The 14,963-nt window shown below is 47.3% G+C and overlaps 1 protein-coding gene and 1 pseudogene across 1 annotated transcript in view; both read left to right on the forward strand.

The window, feature by feature from the left end:
• PPP6C (protein phosphatase 6 catalytic subunit) overlaps positions 1–14,963 on the forward strand; it is a gene marked incomplete at its 5' end in the record, with an annotated part of 221,407 nt that overhangs the window by 160,452 nt on the left and 45,992 nt on the right. The window lies entirely within an intron of this gene.
• Positions 12,613–12,731, forward strand: LOC143989094 (5S ribosomal RNA; annotated as a pseudogene).

Here is a 14,963-nt window from a genome sequence, read left to right on the forward strand (position 1 = left end):
AGCCTGACCAGCTGGGGTGGAGTGCTTGGGGTTACAGTTGACCCAGGGCCTCTGGTCCCGGGAGGAATTCCAGTTACCGATCAATGTGCTTGAGCTTCAGGCTATGTCTCCCCACACGGTCAATCAGGCTACAGGGGCGTCTGATCAGGATCCAGTCAGACATCGCCAGGGCGGTGGCATATGTCAACCATCAAGGAGGAACAAGGAGCTCGGCTGCAGCACAAGAGGTTACGCGCATCATCCGGTGGGCAGAACGACATGTGCCGGCCCTGTCGGCCATATACATCCTGGGAGTAGAAAACTGGCAGGTGGACTACTTGAGTCGCCAGATGCTTGACCCAGGAGAATGGTCATTGCATCCGGAGGTATTCAGGCTTCTTTGCCTGCGGTGGGGCACACCAGATGTGGATCTCTTGGCCTCTCGGCTCAATCGAAAGGTGCGGAGTTCGTGTCCAGGACAAGAGACCTTTGGGCGGGTGCGTCGAGTGCGTTGGTGGCTCCATGGGAGCAGTACCGGTTGATTTACGCCTTCCATCTGCTCAAACTGTTGCCCCTGCTTCAGAGAGTGGAGGCTGAGGGGATTCCAGTGATACTGATTGCCCCAGATTGGCCCCGGCGTCCCTGGTACGCCAACCTAGTATGCCTGGTGGTGGATGCCCCTTGATTGCCAATGCGAGAAGACCTCCTATCGCAAGGTCCAATACTCCATCCTGCTTTACCATCGCTTGATTTAACGGCATGGCTGTTGATAGCCAGGTGCTAAGGAACCGTGGTCTGTCTGACTCTGTAATCTCCACTATGCTGAGGGCACAAAAATTATCTTCTCGGAAGATATATCATCGTACGTGGAAGGCTTATATCTCCATGTGTGAGGAAATGCGGTCGCCCGCACACCTATTCCATTTCCAGGATCCTGCTGTTCTTACAGCAAAGAGTGGATCAGAAACTGACCTTAACCACTACAATACAGGGCACTTTCGTCCCCTTCCTTCCCAGCCCAATTTTCAGCTTTGATCATTCTCACAATTTCAATGACAATTGCGCGGTCATGCTACGCTGTACCCAAATTAAATTGTTATCATTTTGTTTGCACAAATAGAGCTTTAGTGTTATTTATTAACGACTCCGTTTTTAATTTTTTGTGATGCAAGTGAAAAAAGAGCGGAAATTTGGAAAAAAAACAATTTTCTTCTTTCTATTTTAAACGAAATCCAATAAAATCTAATTTTGCCATAAATTTAAGCCAAAATGTATTCTGCTACATGTCTTTGGTAAAAAAAATTTGGTTAAGTGTATAATAATTGGTTTGTGTGATCACGGACATATGTACGCAAATGATCATGTACATATGTGTGCAGGTGATCACGGACATATGTGTACAGATAATCATTGGGACATGTGATTTTAGTGGGACATATGTGGGGGACATGTTTTTATTATTAGGGACATGTGTTTTTATTATTTGGGGACATGTATGTTTTGGGGACGTGTGTTTTGGGGACATATGTGGGGACATTGTGTTTATACTGTGTGGTGTGTTGTGTGTTTACACTAGGCTGGTGATCAGTGAGTAAAAAGCTGTAAAAAACAGCTCATACTCACTGATCATCAGCCGGCTGCAGCGATCTGCTCTCCTCTCCTCAGCGATGACTTCTGTGTGAGGAGAGGAGCCGATTGCCTAGCAACCGGCTGTTTGTTTACATCACACATCGGCCGTGATTGGACACGGCCGTTATGTGATCAGGAGGGCCAATCACAGAGCCCTCCTGCCGATCCGAGATGCGCAGTGTCCGGGTGACATGAGCGCATCCCCCTCCTTCTGAAGGACGCTCAGGAATGTCCACTCAGAAGTAGAGAGCTCCCACCCAGCCGTATATGTACATTGGCCGGGTGGGAAGTGGTTAAACACCATCAAGGGAAAGCTATCAGCCTTGGCTGTCTTTTTCCAACGCCCCCTGGCATCTCACTCATTGGTAAGCACCTTTTGTGCAAGGGGCTCAGATTGTTTCAACCCCCCCCCCCCCCCCCCCCCCCCCGGTTTGACCACCCCTACCTCCGTGGCACCTGAACCTGGTGCTGTCGGCACTTCAGAAACCGCCGTTTGAGAACATCAGGGAAATTCCCTTGTTGACTCTTTCTCAGAAAGGATAAGGTGGTGTAACATCCGCAACCTTCCTTTCTTCCAAAGGTGGTTTCGGAATTATATCTCAATGAGGACATTGTGTTACCATCCCTGTGTTCTAAGCCGACACACCCTAATGAGGTGGCCCTCCATTCCCTGGATGTGGTCCGGGCCCTAACGGTATATCTGTCTGCCATGGCTCCCTAGTGGAAGTCGGACTCTCTGTTCGTTTCAGTGGCTGGTCCGAATAAAGGACCGACTGTCTCGTCAACCACCATTTCCCGGTGGATCAGACAGAACGTGGTCCAGGCTTACGTGTGTAAGGCGGCAACTTGTTCGTTCACACTTTCACAAAGTTCTACAAAGTTGATGTAAGCGTATCTTCAGATGCTTGCTTTGGCTGCAAAGTGTTGCAGGTGGCCGTGTAATGTTTGCAATTTGCACTCTTTCTTGTAAGAGGAAGTTACATTTTGGTTATTAACATGTTTTGATGCATACGTTGGCCTCAAGTTCTGATGTGGCAGTTTCAGATGGCGACTCCTCCATTGAGGAGCACCTCTGGCTGTGGGTGAAGTTATGTTTGCTTTTTCCACCCCTCGTTTTGGCACTGCTTGGGGACGTCCCTACGGTCAAGATTTAATGGAGCTGTGTCCGTCAACGAGCGAAAGAGAAAATAGGATTTTTGTACTCGCCGTAAAATCCTTTTCTCTGAAGTTCATTGATGGAAACAGCACCTACCCCTCCTTTTTTACTTTATACTGCTTGTTGACGTACTGAGCTGCAGGAGGCAGGCTGAGGGGTTATAGCCAGAGGGACCGCCCCCTGGGCGGAACTAAGCAATTCTGATGTTTTCGCATGTAATACATGTTCTGCCTAGTCCTCTCCTGAAGTTGGCGTAATAATCCTACGGGCAAGATTTAATGGAGCGGTGTTCGTCAATGAACTTCAGAGAAAAAGGTTTTTACGCTGAGTACAAAAATCCTACTTTTAAATGGTGGCAGGAGAGGGCCTCCTCCCACCGTGCTCCGGTGCCCTCCGCCTCCTATCAGATGCTTCTCCCTGTGGTATGGAGCTGAGTGAGGGGAAGATGGCCCCCACCTAGCTCCATACCATTGCAAGGGTGGAAGTGACGTCAAAATGTCACTTCAGCCTGTAGCTCTTAAAGGGACATATTTCTTATTGTACGTCATGGGACACAGAGCCATAGTAGTTACTATGTGGGTCATAGGCCACCTTCAGGTGATGGATACTGGGACGCACTAAGATAAAGTGTACTACCTATATAACCCCTCTCGCTACGGGGAGTATCTCAGTTTTTTCGCCAGTGTCTAAGGTGTTGGCCACGAGTAAAAATGTACTGTGCTGAGCTCCACTGGAGCAATCCTTGCTGGGGCTAGCCATGCAGCCGGATCCATTCAAAGTGTCTTTTAGGCCGAAGTAAAAGGTGCCCGGGCCTCGTGTCCTGTCTTTTAGAGAGCTGGACCCAGTACTTTTTGGTAGTAAGGCCATAAAGTTCTACTGGCGGTGGTGCTATTACATGTCCAGGATTATGGGTTTCCTTGAGGATCCCCAGCTCCTGAAGGTTTAACGGAACCCACCGTGAAGGGTGAAGATTGGGCCAGTTGATTTTACCACAGAAAACCCTGTGGCAAAAAGGTGAGTGGACTTTTTTCTAAGAAATTTTTGAATTTACTTATGTCTCCTTAAAGTTAGTAAATGTCATGCCTATGTGTCACCACTGCGAGCTGTATAGAGCACATAGCTTCTCACACTTCCTCAGAGAGCTCACGATGTGTCAGGAGCAGTTGCTTCCATTTCCTTCAGCCAGCAGCAGATCTCCGGTAAGTCTGGGGAGGGGCGTTTCCTCCCCACCAGACACCTCCAACCTGTTCTATTTGCTACCCCTCTTCACGAGGAGGAAGCACTTTAAAAAAAGGCACGCCGCACTACTCGGCGGCTTTTAGGCTCTCCTCTCCATTTTCTCCCCTCTCTGTAAGATCCCAAAAGTTCAGAGGCCCGCGCTCACGCAGGAAAACTTTTTTTGAAAGAGAGGAGGGGGTGGGGCTTGGGCGACGGAGGGGGTCGGGGCTTAGCACGGCGTTGGCTTCCTTCAACGCCCAGCACGCGGGCAAGTGTTTTTAAAAGCAATAGTGTTATTGGTGCAAGCTGCGGAGGAACACGAGTGTAGAGGGGCATGAAGGATTGGTGACACAAGCATTCTTTTTGACACATTTACTATAGCATCAGGCTGAGCATTAATAGCGGCAGTGGCTGACTATTGCTCAAGCAATGGATGCAATTTCTTGTGGTAGTACCTCTGCTTTGTGCATTGGGCTATATTCAGAAGGAGAGGTTGAAACGCCCCCAAAAAAGGAGCTAAAGGGGTTTTCCTTAAGCTCTGGAAAGCCTACGCTTCAAATGGCATCCTCCCCTGAGAGGGGGTGGCTGGTCAGAGTGAGCATCAGGGCCATGAAATGTTTGCAACTGTTTTTAACACTGTTTGGGGTCGCTAAAGCCTCCTCAAGCTGTGCATGCTTATTCCTGTCCATTCTTTGTTGGGAAATTTTTTTGTATCTGGAGGATCACCCAAATGAGCATTATTTTCCATTCTAAAAAGTTTTCACACTTTATCCTATGGTAGAGAAAATTCACTAAGCGGGGTGTCATAAACTAGATGTAACCAGAACTGTGTGACTGCGACATAGTGAACCAGACATAAATAGGTGAAAGTAAGTTTAAGTTTATTAAAGTAAATGCACATACAGTGCCTTGCGAAAGTATTCGGCCCCCTTGAACTTTTCAAACTTTTGCCACATTTCAGGCTTCAAACATAAAGATATAAAATTTTAATTTTTTGTGAAGAATCACCAACAAGTGGGACACAATTGTGAAGTGGAACGAAATCTATTGGATAATTTAAACTTTTTTAGCAAATAAAAATGAAAAGTGGTGCGTGCAAAATTATTCGGCCCCTTTACTTTCAGTGCAGCAAACTCACTCCAGAAGTTCAGCGAGGATCTCTGATCCAATGTTGTCCTAAATGACTGATGGTGATAAATGGAGTCCACCTGTGTGTAATCAAGTCTCTGTATAAATGCACTGTTTCTGTTGAAAGCGCAGAGAGCATCATGAAGACCAAGGAACACACCAGGCAGGTCCGTAATACTGTTGTGGAGAAGTTTAAAGCTGGATTTGGATACAAAAAGATTTCCCAAGCTTTAAACATCCCAAGGAGCACTGTGCAAGCGATCATTTTGAAATGGAAGGAGTATCAGACCACTGCAAATCTACCAAGACCTGGCCGTCCCTCTAAACTTTCAGCTCAGACAAGAAGACTAATCAGAGATGCAGAACTGCAGAGAACTACAGCTGAGGTGGGAGAGTGTGTCCATAGAACAACAATCAGTCGTACACTGCACAAATCTGGCCTTTATGGAAGAGTGGCAAGAAGAAAGCCATTTCTCAAAGATATCCATAAAAAGTCTTGTCTAAAGTTTGCCACAAGCCACCTGGGAGACACGCCAAACATGTGGAAGAAGGTGCTCTGGTCAGATGAAACCAAAATCAAACTTTTTGCCCACAATGCAAAACGATATGTTTGGCATAAAAGCAACACAGCTCATCACCCTCAACACACCATCCCCACTGTCAAACATGGTGGTGGCAGCATCATGGTTTGGGCCTGCTTTTCTTCAGCAGGGACAGGGAAGATGGTTAAAATTGAGGGGAAGATGGATGCAGCTAAATACAGGACCATTCTGGATGAAAACCTGTTGGAGTCTGCAAAAGACCTGAAACTGGGACGGAGATTTATCTTCCAATAAGACAATGATCCCAAACATACAGCAAAATCTACAAAGGAATGGTTCACAAATAAACGTACCCAGGTGTTGGAATGGCCAAGTCAAAGTCCAGACCTGAATCCAATCGAGAATCTGTGGAAAGAGCTTAAAACTGCTGTTCACAAATGCTCTCCATCCAACCTCACTGAGCTCGAGCTGTTTTGCAAGGAAGAATGGGCAAGAATTTCAGTCTCTCGATGTGCAAAACTGATAGACATACCCCAAGCGACTTGCAGCTGTAATCGCAGCAAAAGGTGGCTCTACAAAGTATTAACTCAAGGGGGCCGAATAATTTTGCACGCCCCACTTCATTTTTTTTATTAGTTAAAAAAGTTTCAAAAATCCAATAGATTTCGTTCCACTTCACAATTGTGTCCCACTTGTTGGTGATTCTTCACAAAAAATTTAAATTTTATATCTTTGAAGCCTGAAATGTGGCAAAAGGTTGAAAAGTTCAAGGGGGCCGAATACTTTCGCAAGGCACTGTAAATGTGAATAAACCACCAATACAAACTGAGTGAACAAACCAAACAGTGAAGATTAAACAAACCAGCATATGTAGCAAAAGGGAGTACCAGAATCGTAGTCAAGCCAGGCCAGGGTCATAAATAGGAGGTCAGCAGATGGGGGGGGGGGACAAGGAGAAAGGGATCAGGTTGCAGGAAAAGGTTCCAGGGATGCAGGAATAGATAAGATCAGGTACAACAGGTTCAGGAGGCAGGAATCAAGGTTCAGGATCAGGTATCGGGTAAACAGGCTGCAGGTCAGGGCACAAGGACAATACCAGGGCAAGGTGTGTGTTCACTTGCTGGGTATTTATACAATGGCTGCTATCAGTCATGTGACGCCTGACTGCAGAAGGTAATACCTGCTCCACACTGCCAGGATCCCTCCGCTGGTGGACGCCAGTACTGCGGACCAAAAATGACATAATTCCAGCAGGGAAAAGCTCTTCTGACAGCTCCAAACTGCCAGGAGACACCTGCTGGTGGATCTCAGTACTGCATGCCAAATGATCAATATTACCAGCGGAGGGAACCTTTCCTGACAGTACCCCCCCTCCAACTAGCAGTTGCTTGGGAAAGTCCATTGCGTCAAGCTGGGCCATGAGCAAAGTCACATCAGGTTGGGTAATAAGTACATCAAGCTGGAGGCAGCGGCGCGTCAGGTTTGAAGGCAGGCAGCGGCGCGTCAGGTTTGAAGGCAGGCAGCGGCGCGTCAGGTTTGAAGGCAGGCAGCGGCGCGTCAGGTTTGAAGGCAGGCAGCGGCGCGTCAGGTTTGAAGGCAGGCAGCGGCGGGTCAGGTTTGAAGGCAGGCAGCGGCGCGTCAGGTTGGAAAGCGTCGGACCGGAAGGCCGGCACATCAGGCCGGAAGGCGTCGGACCGGAAGGCCGGCACATCGGACCGGAAGGCCGGCACATCAGACCGGAAGACGTCGGAGCGGAAGGCCCGCACATCAGAGCGGAAGGCGTCGGACCGGAAGGCCGGCACAGCAGACCGGAAGGCCGGCACAGCAGAGCGGAAGGCGTCGGACCGAAAAGGCCGGCACAGCAGACCGGAAGGCGTCGGACCGGAAGGCCGGCACAGCAGACCGGAAGGCCGGCACAGCAGACCGGAAGGCGTCGGACCGGAAGGCCGGCACATCAGAGTGGAAGGCGTCGGACCGGAAGGCCGGCACATCAGAGCGGAAGGCGTCGGACCGGAAGGCCGGCACATCAGAGCGGAAGGCGTCGGACCGGAAGGCCGGCACATCAGAGCGGAAGGCGTCGGACCGGAAGGCCGGCACATCAGAGCGGAAGGCGTCGGACCGGAAGGCCGGCACATCAGAGCGGAAGGCGTCGGACCGGAAGGCCGGCACATCAGAGCGGAAGGCGTCGGACCGGAAGGCCGGCACATCAGAGCGGAAGGCGTCGGACCGGAAGGCCGGCACATCAGAGCGGAAGGCGTCGGACCGAAAGGCCGGCACATCAGAGCGGAAGGCGTCGGACCGGAAGGCCGGCACATCAGAGCGGAAGGCTTAGCCACTGAAGCTCTGTGTAGATGACTGCAGGACTGTAGGTAAGGGGTGCAGCAGACTGGAAAGGATTGTGATATGGCAGAGAAGAGGTAACAGTAGCTGGGGAAAGATCTTGTGGGTTTGTAGGCAGCGGAGAGGAGGCAGGTGGGTTGAATTCAGGATAAGTACAAGGAGCAGAGACTGGATATGAGTATTTGGTTGGGAGCAGCGTGTACTGGGCTGCAACTGAGGTTGACATTGCTGATGGGGAAACATTTGGGTAGGCTCATATCTGATGGCAGAGGGGGTTTGTTTGTCTGGGGCTGATTGCACCATGTCAGACCATGCTGAAAGTATAGGTTGTATAAGCTGGAGTTTTAAGTCTCCTTGTCCAACAAAAGACTGAGCAGACACAATGCACTCAGCAATCACCTGTGGGGAACAGGCTAGTAGTGTTCACAAAAATCAGCAGGATCATCTTCAAAAAGCCATACTAAGGATACTACTTGATTCCTATTAAAAGGAGGAGTGAAATCATCATGGCCATCTGGGATACAGGGCAGGGCCAGCTCAGTACAGATCTTGACCAAAGGCTGCACCTCCTCAAACAATATATAACCCTGATCGACCAGGGAGTGAGCCAAACGGATAGCTGCAAACAACCGGTCACTAGACAATACTTTCAAAGCCTGACTAATCTGCCTGAATAATCACTACTTTCAGATGCCCGCAGAGAAAAATAACCTCATCAGCATTCATGTTTGCAACCAAACTAAAGCAAAATGGTTCCCCTGTGCAGCCACTTCTGGTCAGGGATGTCCCTGGTATTCTGTCATAAACTAGATGTGACCAGAACTGTGTGACGGCGACAGAGTGAACCAGACATAAATAGGCGAAAGTAAGTTTATTAAAGTAAATGCATATAAATGTGAATAACAAACCAAACAGTGAAGATAAACAAACCAGCATATGTAGCAAAAGGGAGTACCAGAATCATAGTCGAGCCAGGCCAGGGTCATAAATAGGAGGTCAGCAGATGGGGGGGGGGGGGTGCAAGGACAAAGGGATCAGGTTGCAGGATAAGGTTCCAGGGATGCAGGAATAGATAGGATCCGGTACAACAGGTTCAGGCGGCAGGAATCAAGGTTCAGGTATTGGGTAAACAGGATGCAGGTCAGGGCACAAGGACAATACCAGGGCAAGGTGTGTGCACTTGCTGGGTATTTATACAGTGGATGCTATCAGTCATGTGACGCCAGACTGCAGAAGGTAATACCTGCTCGACACTGCCAGGATCCCTCCGCTGGTGGATGCCAGTACTGCGGACCAAAGATGACATAAGCTCTTCTGACGGCTCCAAACTGCCAGGAGACACCTGCTGGTGGATCTCAGTACTGCATGCCAAATGATCGATATTACCAGCGGAGGGAACCTTTCCTGACACGGGGTATACCAGAAATTAACGCTGCTATATCCTTTTGTGAGTAAGTTTGACTTGTCCGGCAGACAATACTCAAATATGTAGGATCCAATGGATAAAATATTGGAATTCATATTTAAAAGAAGTAAAAAAAATTCTCTGGCAGGTTGAGTGTCTCAGCCTGTACTGACAGCAATGGGTTAATCGTTGAGAAACCAGATTTAATTTCCTGTCCAGACCAATTTTCAGCACTCTGTTTGAATGGCAATTACTCAGTCATGCAACACTGTACCCATATGAAACGTGCGTCCTCTTTATTCACACAAATAGCTTTCTTTTGGTGGTATTTAATGACTAGTGATTTTTTAATTTTTTGTGCTATAAAAAAAAACTGTAAATTTTGAAAAAGCTTTTTCAGTCAAGATTTTGCTAATTAGTAATTTTTCTTCATACATTTTGGCCAAATTTTATACTGCTACATATCTTTGGTAAAAATAGCCAAAATTAGTGTATATTAATTGGTCTTTGTGAAAGTTAGTCTACAAACTATGGTGCCAATCACTGAAAATTGATCACATCTGATCAGGCATTCAGTACATCAGGTGTATCTCATTTCTTGAGACACACGTCAGGAAAGTACAAATACCACCCAAATGACCCCTTTACATTCTAAAAAAAAAAAAAAAAAAGACATTCCAAGGTATTAAGTAGCATGGTGCGTTTTTTTAATTTGTAATTTTTCCCACAATCCTTTGCAAAATGTTTTTTTTACAAAATAGTCATATCAGGTTATTTCTAACACAGCATATGCATACAACAGACACCCCAAAATTAATTCTGCTACTCTTCCTGAGTATGGCAATACCACATATGAGACTTTTACACAGCCTGGCCACATACAAAGGCCCAACTTTGAAGTGGCACCTTCAGACATTCTACGAGCATAAATGACATCTCATTTCTCAACCACCTATTACACTTTTAAAGGCTCTGGAGCATTTTTTTCCAAAAGTTTTTGGAAAACGTGGGAAAAAAATGAACACATTTTTGTTTTACACAAAGTTGTCAATTTATAAGATATTTCTAACAAATAGCATGGAAAACATAAAGCAAACGCCCCAACGTATATTCTATGAGGCATGGGCGGCAGATAGGTACTCGGGCTGGAGACAGGTACTCGGGTAACTTGATGGGCTGCAGACAGGAACTCTGATGGGCTGCAGACAGGGACTCTGATGGGCTGCAGACAGGGACTCTGATGGGCTGCAGACAGGGACTCTGATGGGCTGCAGACAGGGACTCTGATGGGCTGCAGACAGGGACTCTGATGGGCTGCAGACAGGGACTCTGATGGGCTGCAGACAGGGACTCTGTTACTCTGATGGGCTGGTATTCGGGTACTCTGATGGACTGTGACAGGTACTTTGGGTGGTGACAGGTCCTCTTTATTGGAGGGTTCAATCGGTGTGTGTTGTACACTGTAGGCGGTAAAGAGATGTTACTGCAATCTCCTCTTTGCACACTATCGGTGTGTGAGGTGGAGAAACCAGTAACCTATTGTTAACGTATTTTGTTGACATTTAGTCATCAAAAAGGATCACAGCCGATCACATGGTAAACAGCCGCCGGCCAATGTCTGTTTACCAGCGTCAGTGACAAGCAGTGTTCCTGGGAACACGCCGCCACTGACGCGCAGCTCGTGATCGAGCGCATGCACCGTGCAAAGTGGGAGGTGGTACCACCTGTGATCGGCCTTGACTTCATCATGGCCAATCACATGGTAAACACCGAATGGCTATTCACCTCCCTCGATGGTGAGCGGTGTCTCCGTGACACGCCACCACCGAAGGAATAGGGATGCGCACGCATTCCCTGTTTAAATGGAGGGACGTCATGACGCCATCCCAGAATGAGAGCCGCTCCACCTGGCCGCCAAATGACAGCCGGCGGGCAGCTAGCGGTTAAGGTTATCCTACTCAGCAGGTTTTTGTTAGCAATAGTTGCTATAACAGATTGCTCCTTTGTTAAGCATCATGCAAGGAGCTCCTGGCTAGTCTTCCCTTTTGTGGTAAGACAGCTATCTGGGGATATTTTGGATATATCCAAAGAATTTCTAGCAAAAGAAAGATACCCTTTTGCTTTTTAAGTGAAGGAGTAAATGTTTTTTTTATTTCAATGCTCCTCCTCCTGTGCCAGGGCCATCAGCCTCCAGGCTGTCATGACAGCCTCCGTCGTCAGGTTCAAAGTGTAATCCTTGGGGTCAACCCCAGGGACTAAAGAGTTCTTGAGGGAGGAAGCCTACAAGATACTATAGCCGCCTTATGAGGAGGTGCCCCCGCTTGCTCAATAGGGAGAATTATTCTGCAGTTCTCAGGGATCTAGCAGGAGGAGTGCTAAGATGAATGGGGGACTTCCTCAATAGCTCCAACATACAAACTGGAGTTGTAAGAGTTTCCGTCTCCTCGTTTTCTCAGATCAAACGTTCCTAAGGATCCAGAGAAAAAGAAATCTCTAGCAGTGGACCATCTTTTGGCAAAAAGTGTTCATGGTGGCCCCCATGTAAGAGCAGAGATTGGGGTTTGGTTAAATCCAAATAGATATTCTAGATATCTAAAATTCAATTGCTGAATATAATCTCTCCCTTTTTTTGCATGAAGATGCATATCTCCATATGCCTATTTCCTCACTCACTAGTAGTAATTTCTTTCAACGTGGAAAAATCTTTTTCAGTGTGTAGCTCTGCTTTCCGATCTAGCTACTACACCTTGAGTACAAGGTTCTGGCTCCTGTTCTGGCCAGATTGAGGGCCCAAGGTATAACGATTATGGGCTACCTACCTAGTCAATCTTTTCTTGTTGGACCAGTCGGTAGCCCGCTTAGACAAAAAGTATGGTCTCCACATTCGACTACCTGGAATATCTAGGTCGGATTCTCAACCTAGGAGGAATCTTGTTTAAAACGTGAAGAAAATACTTAGGTCTGATCATAGGTACACCCAGAAAAGGTTTTTTTTTACCCCAGGCTAAGATCAGCGCCATAAAGGACTGATCTAGGTAGTCGACAAAAGATGTTTTTCTCCTATTCAACTTAGCGTGAGGTTGTCGGGAAAGATGGTGGCTTCATTCAAGACCGTTCCTTATGCTCAGTCTCATTCTAGACTACTGCAAAGCAGTATCCTATCGGCTTGAAGCAGAGAATCCAAGCTCTACCTTCCCAATGTGTCTGACTCCAAAGCCTACGGCCATATCACCCTGATTGCTCTGGATCTTGTCCGATCTTGGAGGCCAAGCAGGGTTGAGCCTGGTTAGTTCCCGGATGAAAGACCACCTGGAAATACCAGGTGCTGTAGGCTGGGTGCACCGGAGCCTCAGTTTATGGTTAACATCTAAAAAATCTGCGACTGGGAAAATCCTTTCAGTTACCTGGGAAATAGTATCAACATATGCCAACCTTTTTTTGTTTAGGTTGGGACAGTCCTGAAAGAGGCAGCTGTCTGGGAGAAGTGGCCTAGATCAGAAATGGCTTTGTCCATTAACATATAAAAAATTCAGGCAGAACACTTTCTGAGGGCCTGAACGTTCCGTTTAAGGTATTGTCCTGCTAGGAGTCAATCCGTTTTATGCCACAGTAATGGCCTATATTAATTACCAAAGGGGCACAAGTTGTGCAGCCCAGAGAAAGGTGAATCTTATCCTATCTTGGGAAGAAAACAATGTACTTTGCCTATAGGCCGTTTTCATTCTAGGAATAGAAAATTGGCAGGCAGACTACTTGAGTCGCCAGCAGTTTTTCCTGGTAGAATGGTTCCTTCACCCCGGTATCTTCCTGTCAATATGGCAAGGATGGGGGATCCCAGATATAAATCTGTTTGCGTCCAGGATCCATAAAAAATATTGACAACTTTGTGTCAAGAACAAAGGATCCGCTAGCATGCGGAAACGGATGCCTTACTATTCCCATGGAATCGGTTCTCGCTGATTTTTGCATTCCCTCAAGCAGGAAGGGAAGTCGTGACCCCTAGCGAGATCCAGGAAATCTTGGTATGTAGATATCGTAGAGATGGCAGTAGGGAACCCATGGACCCTACCTTCACGGCAAAACCTTCTCTCACAAGGTCCGAAGTTCCACCCTACTTTACAAACGATAAATTTAACGATTTAGCTATTGAGGCCCACTCTCTGTAAAAGCGTGGGCTGTCGGCTTCGGTAGTTTTCTACCTCGGTTTATGCAGAGCCAGCCTCCATGGTTATATATTATGGAGTCTGGGAAACCTATGTCTCCTGGTGTGAAACCAGGAGCTGCACCCAGGAAATACTTCTAGGTAAAGTCCTTTTTTCTGCAGATGGGGTGAGAAATAAAGCTGGCCTTGAGTGCTTTCTAAGGACAGGTCTCGGCCGTATCGGTATTATTTCAACAACACTTTCTTCGCATTCATTGCTTAATCTGCAGTTAAGTAACCTCTGAACCCTTGGGACTTGAATTTAGTTTTGTCAGCATTACAAAACAGCCTTTCTCTTTCGTTCCTTGATGGACACAGCTCCAGTAATCTTGACCGTAGGTTATTACGCCACCTTCAGGAGGGGACTAGGCAGAACAGTAGTAATGTGAAAACAAAACATTACAATTCTGCCCAGGGTGCGGACCCACTGGCAATAACCCCTCAGCCTGCTTCCTGCAGGTCAGTTCTTTTCTGCCTAGTGAAGAAGGACCTAGGCTCCTTGCGGGACCATTGGTCCCGGGATTTTTTGCTGAATGTTTGTGTTTTGCGCAAGATTTTAAGATCCTGAGATCTGCTATCAACAGCCTGGCCATCGAGCGTGTGCAGACCCTAGCTACGAGCTGGGTCGGCCACGACATGCCCCTCAGGCTCCAGGGGCGGCCGTTGAGCGCAACGCTCCAGGGCGCACATATGACCAGACTACCGATGTCCTTGTCAGTGTGCTGTGGCCAGCAACCACCCCTTACTGCTCGGGAGTGGGTCTGCGATGGGATGTCCCCAGCTCGTCCAGATGGTAAGTACAGCTCTTCCTGCCTCGGCGGGATTGAGCAGCCGGGCATTCCCTGGAAGGCCGATTAGGGGGTCCCTCTCCTCCCTCTCTTCTCTCAATATCCCTATTTTCCCTCCCCCCGTGTGGGATGCTGTATGACGGGCTGCTGAGCGGTGTATGTACCTGTAGCCAGGGGGCCTCTGGGGGGCTCTCGCTTTTTTTTCAAAGCCATATACATAGTGTTATAATCTCATTACATTAGATTATCGTGTATAATTTTTTTTTTTTTAAATAACCATCATTCCATTGTTCTACGTACTTATTTCCTTAAAGAAGGGACAACAGGAAAAAAACAAAACAGAAATAAAAGAAACCAAAAAATAAAAGTTTAAATGGTTCACTCAACTACTACCAGTGCCTCGACTCCCTCTCCTCTGTACTTCTCTAGTCTATCTTTTTTTAACCCCACTAACCTTTTTATGATCCATCCCCCCCAGAATCTCCCTTTTAATAAAGTGTCGAGCATCACAACGATACACCATATCTATTTACTACCAGTGTATTATATATTCTTAGTCCTAACTTATTTCTCTCAT

Source organism: Lithobates pipiens, unplaced genomic scaffold (genome assembly GCF_037356315.1).
Source record: "Lithobates pipiens isolate NorthernLeopardFrog02 unplaced genomic scaffold, aLitPip1_a1.2 Scaffold_1, whole genome shotgun sequence".
Taxonomy (NCBI): Eukaryota; Metazoa; Chordata; class Amphibia; order Anura; family Ranidae; genus Lithobates; species Lithobates pipiens.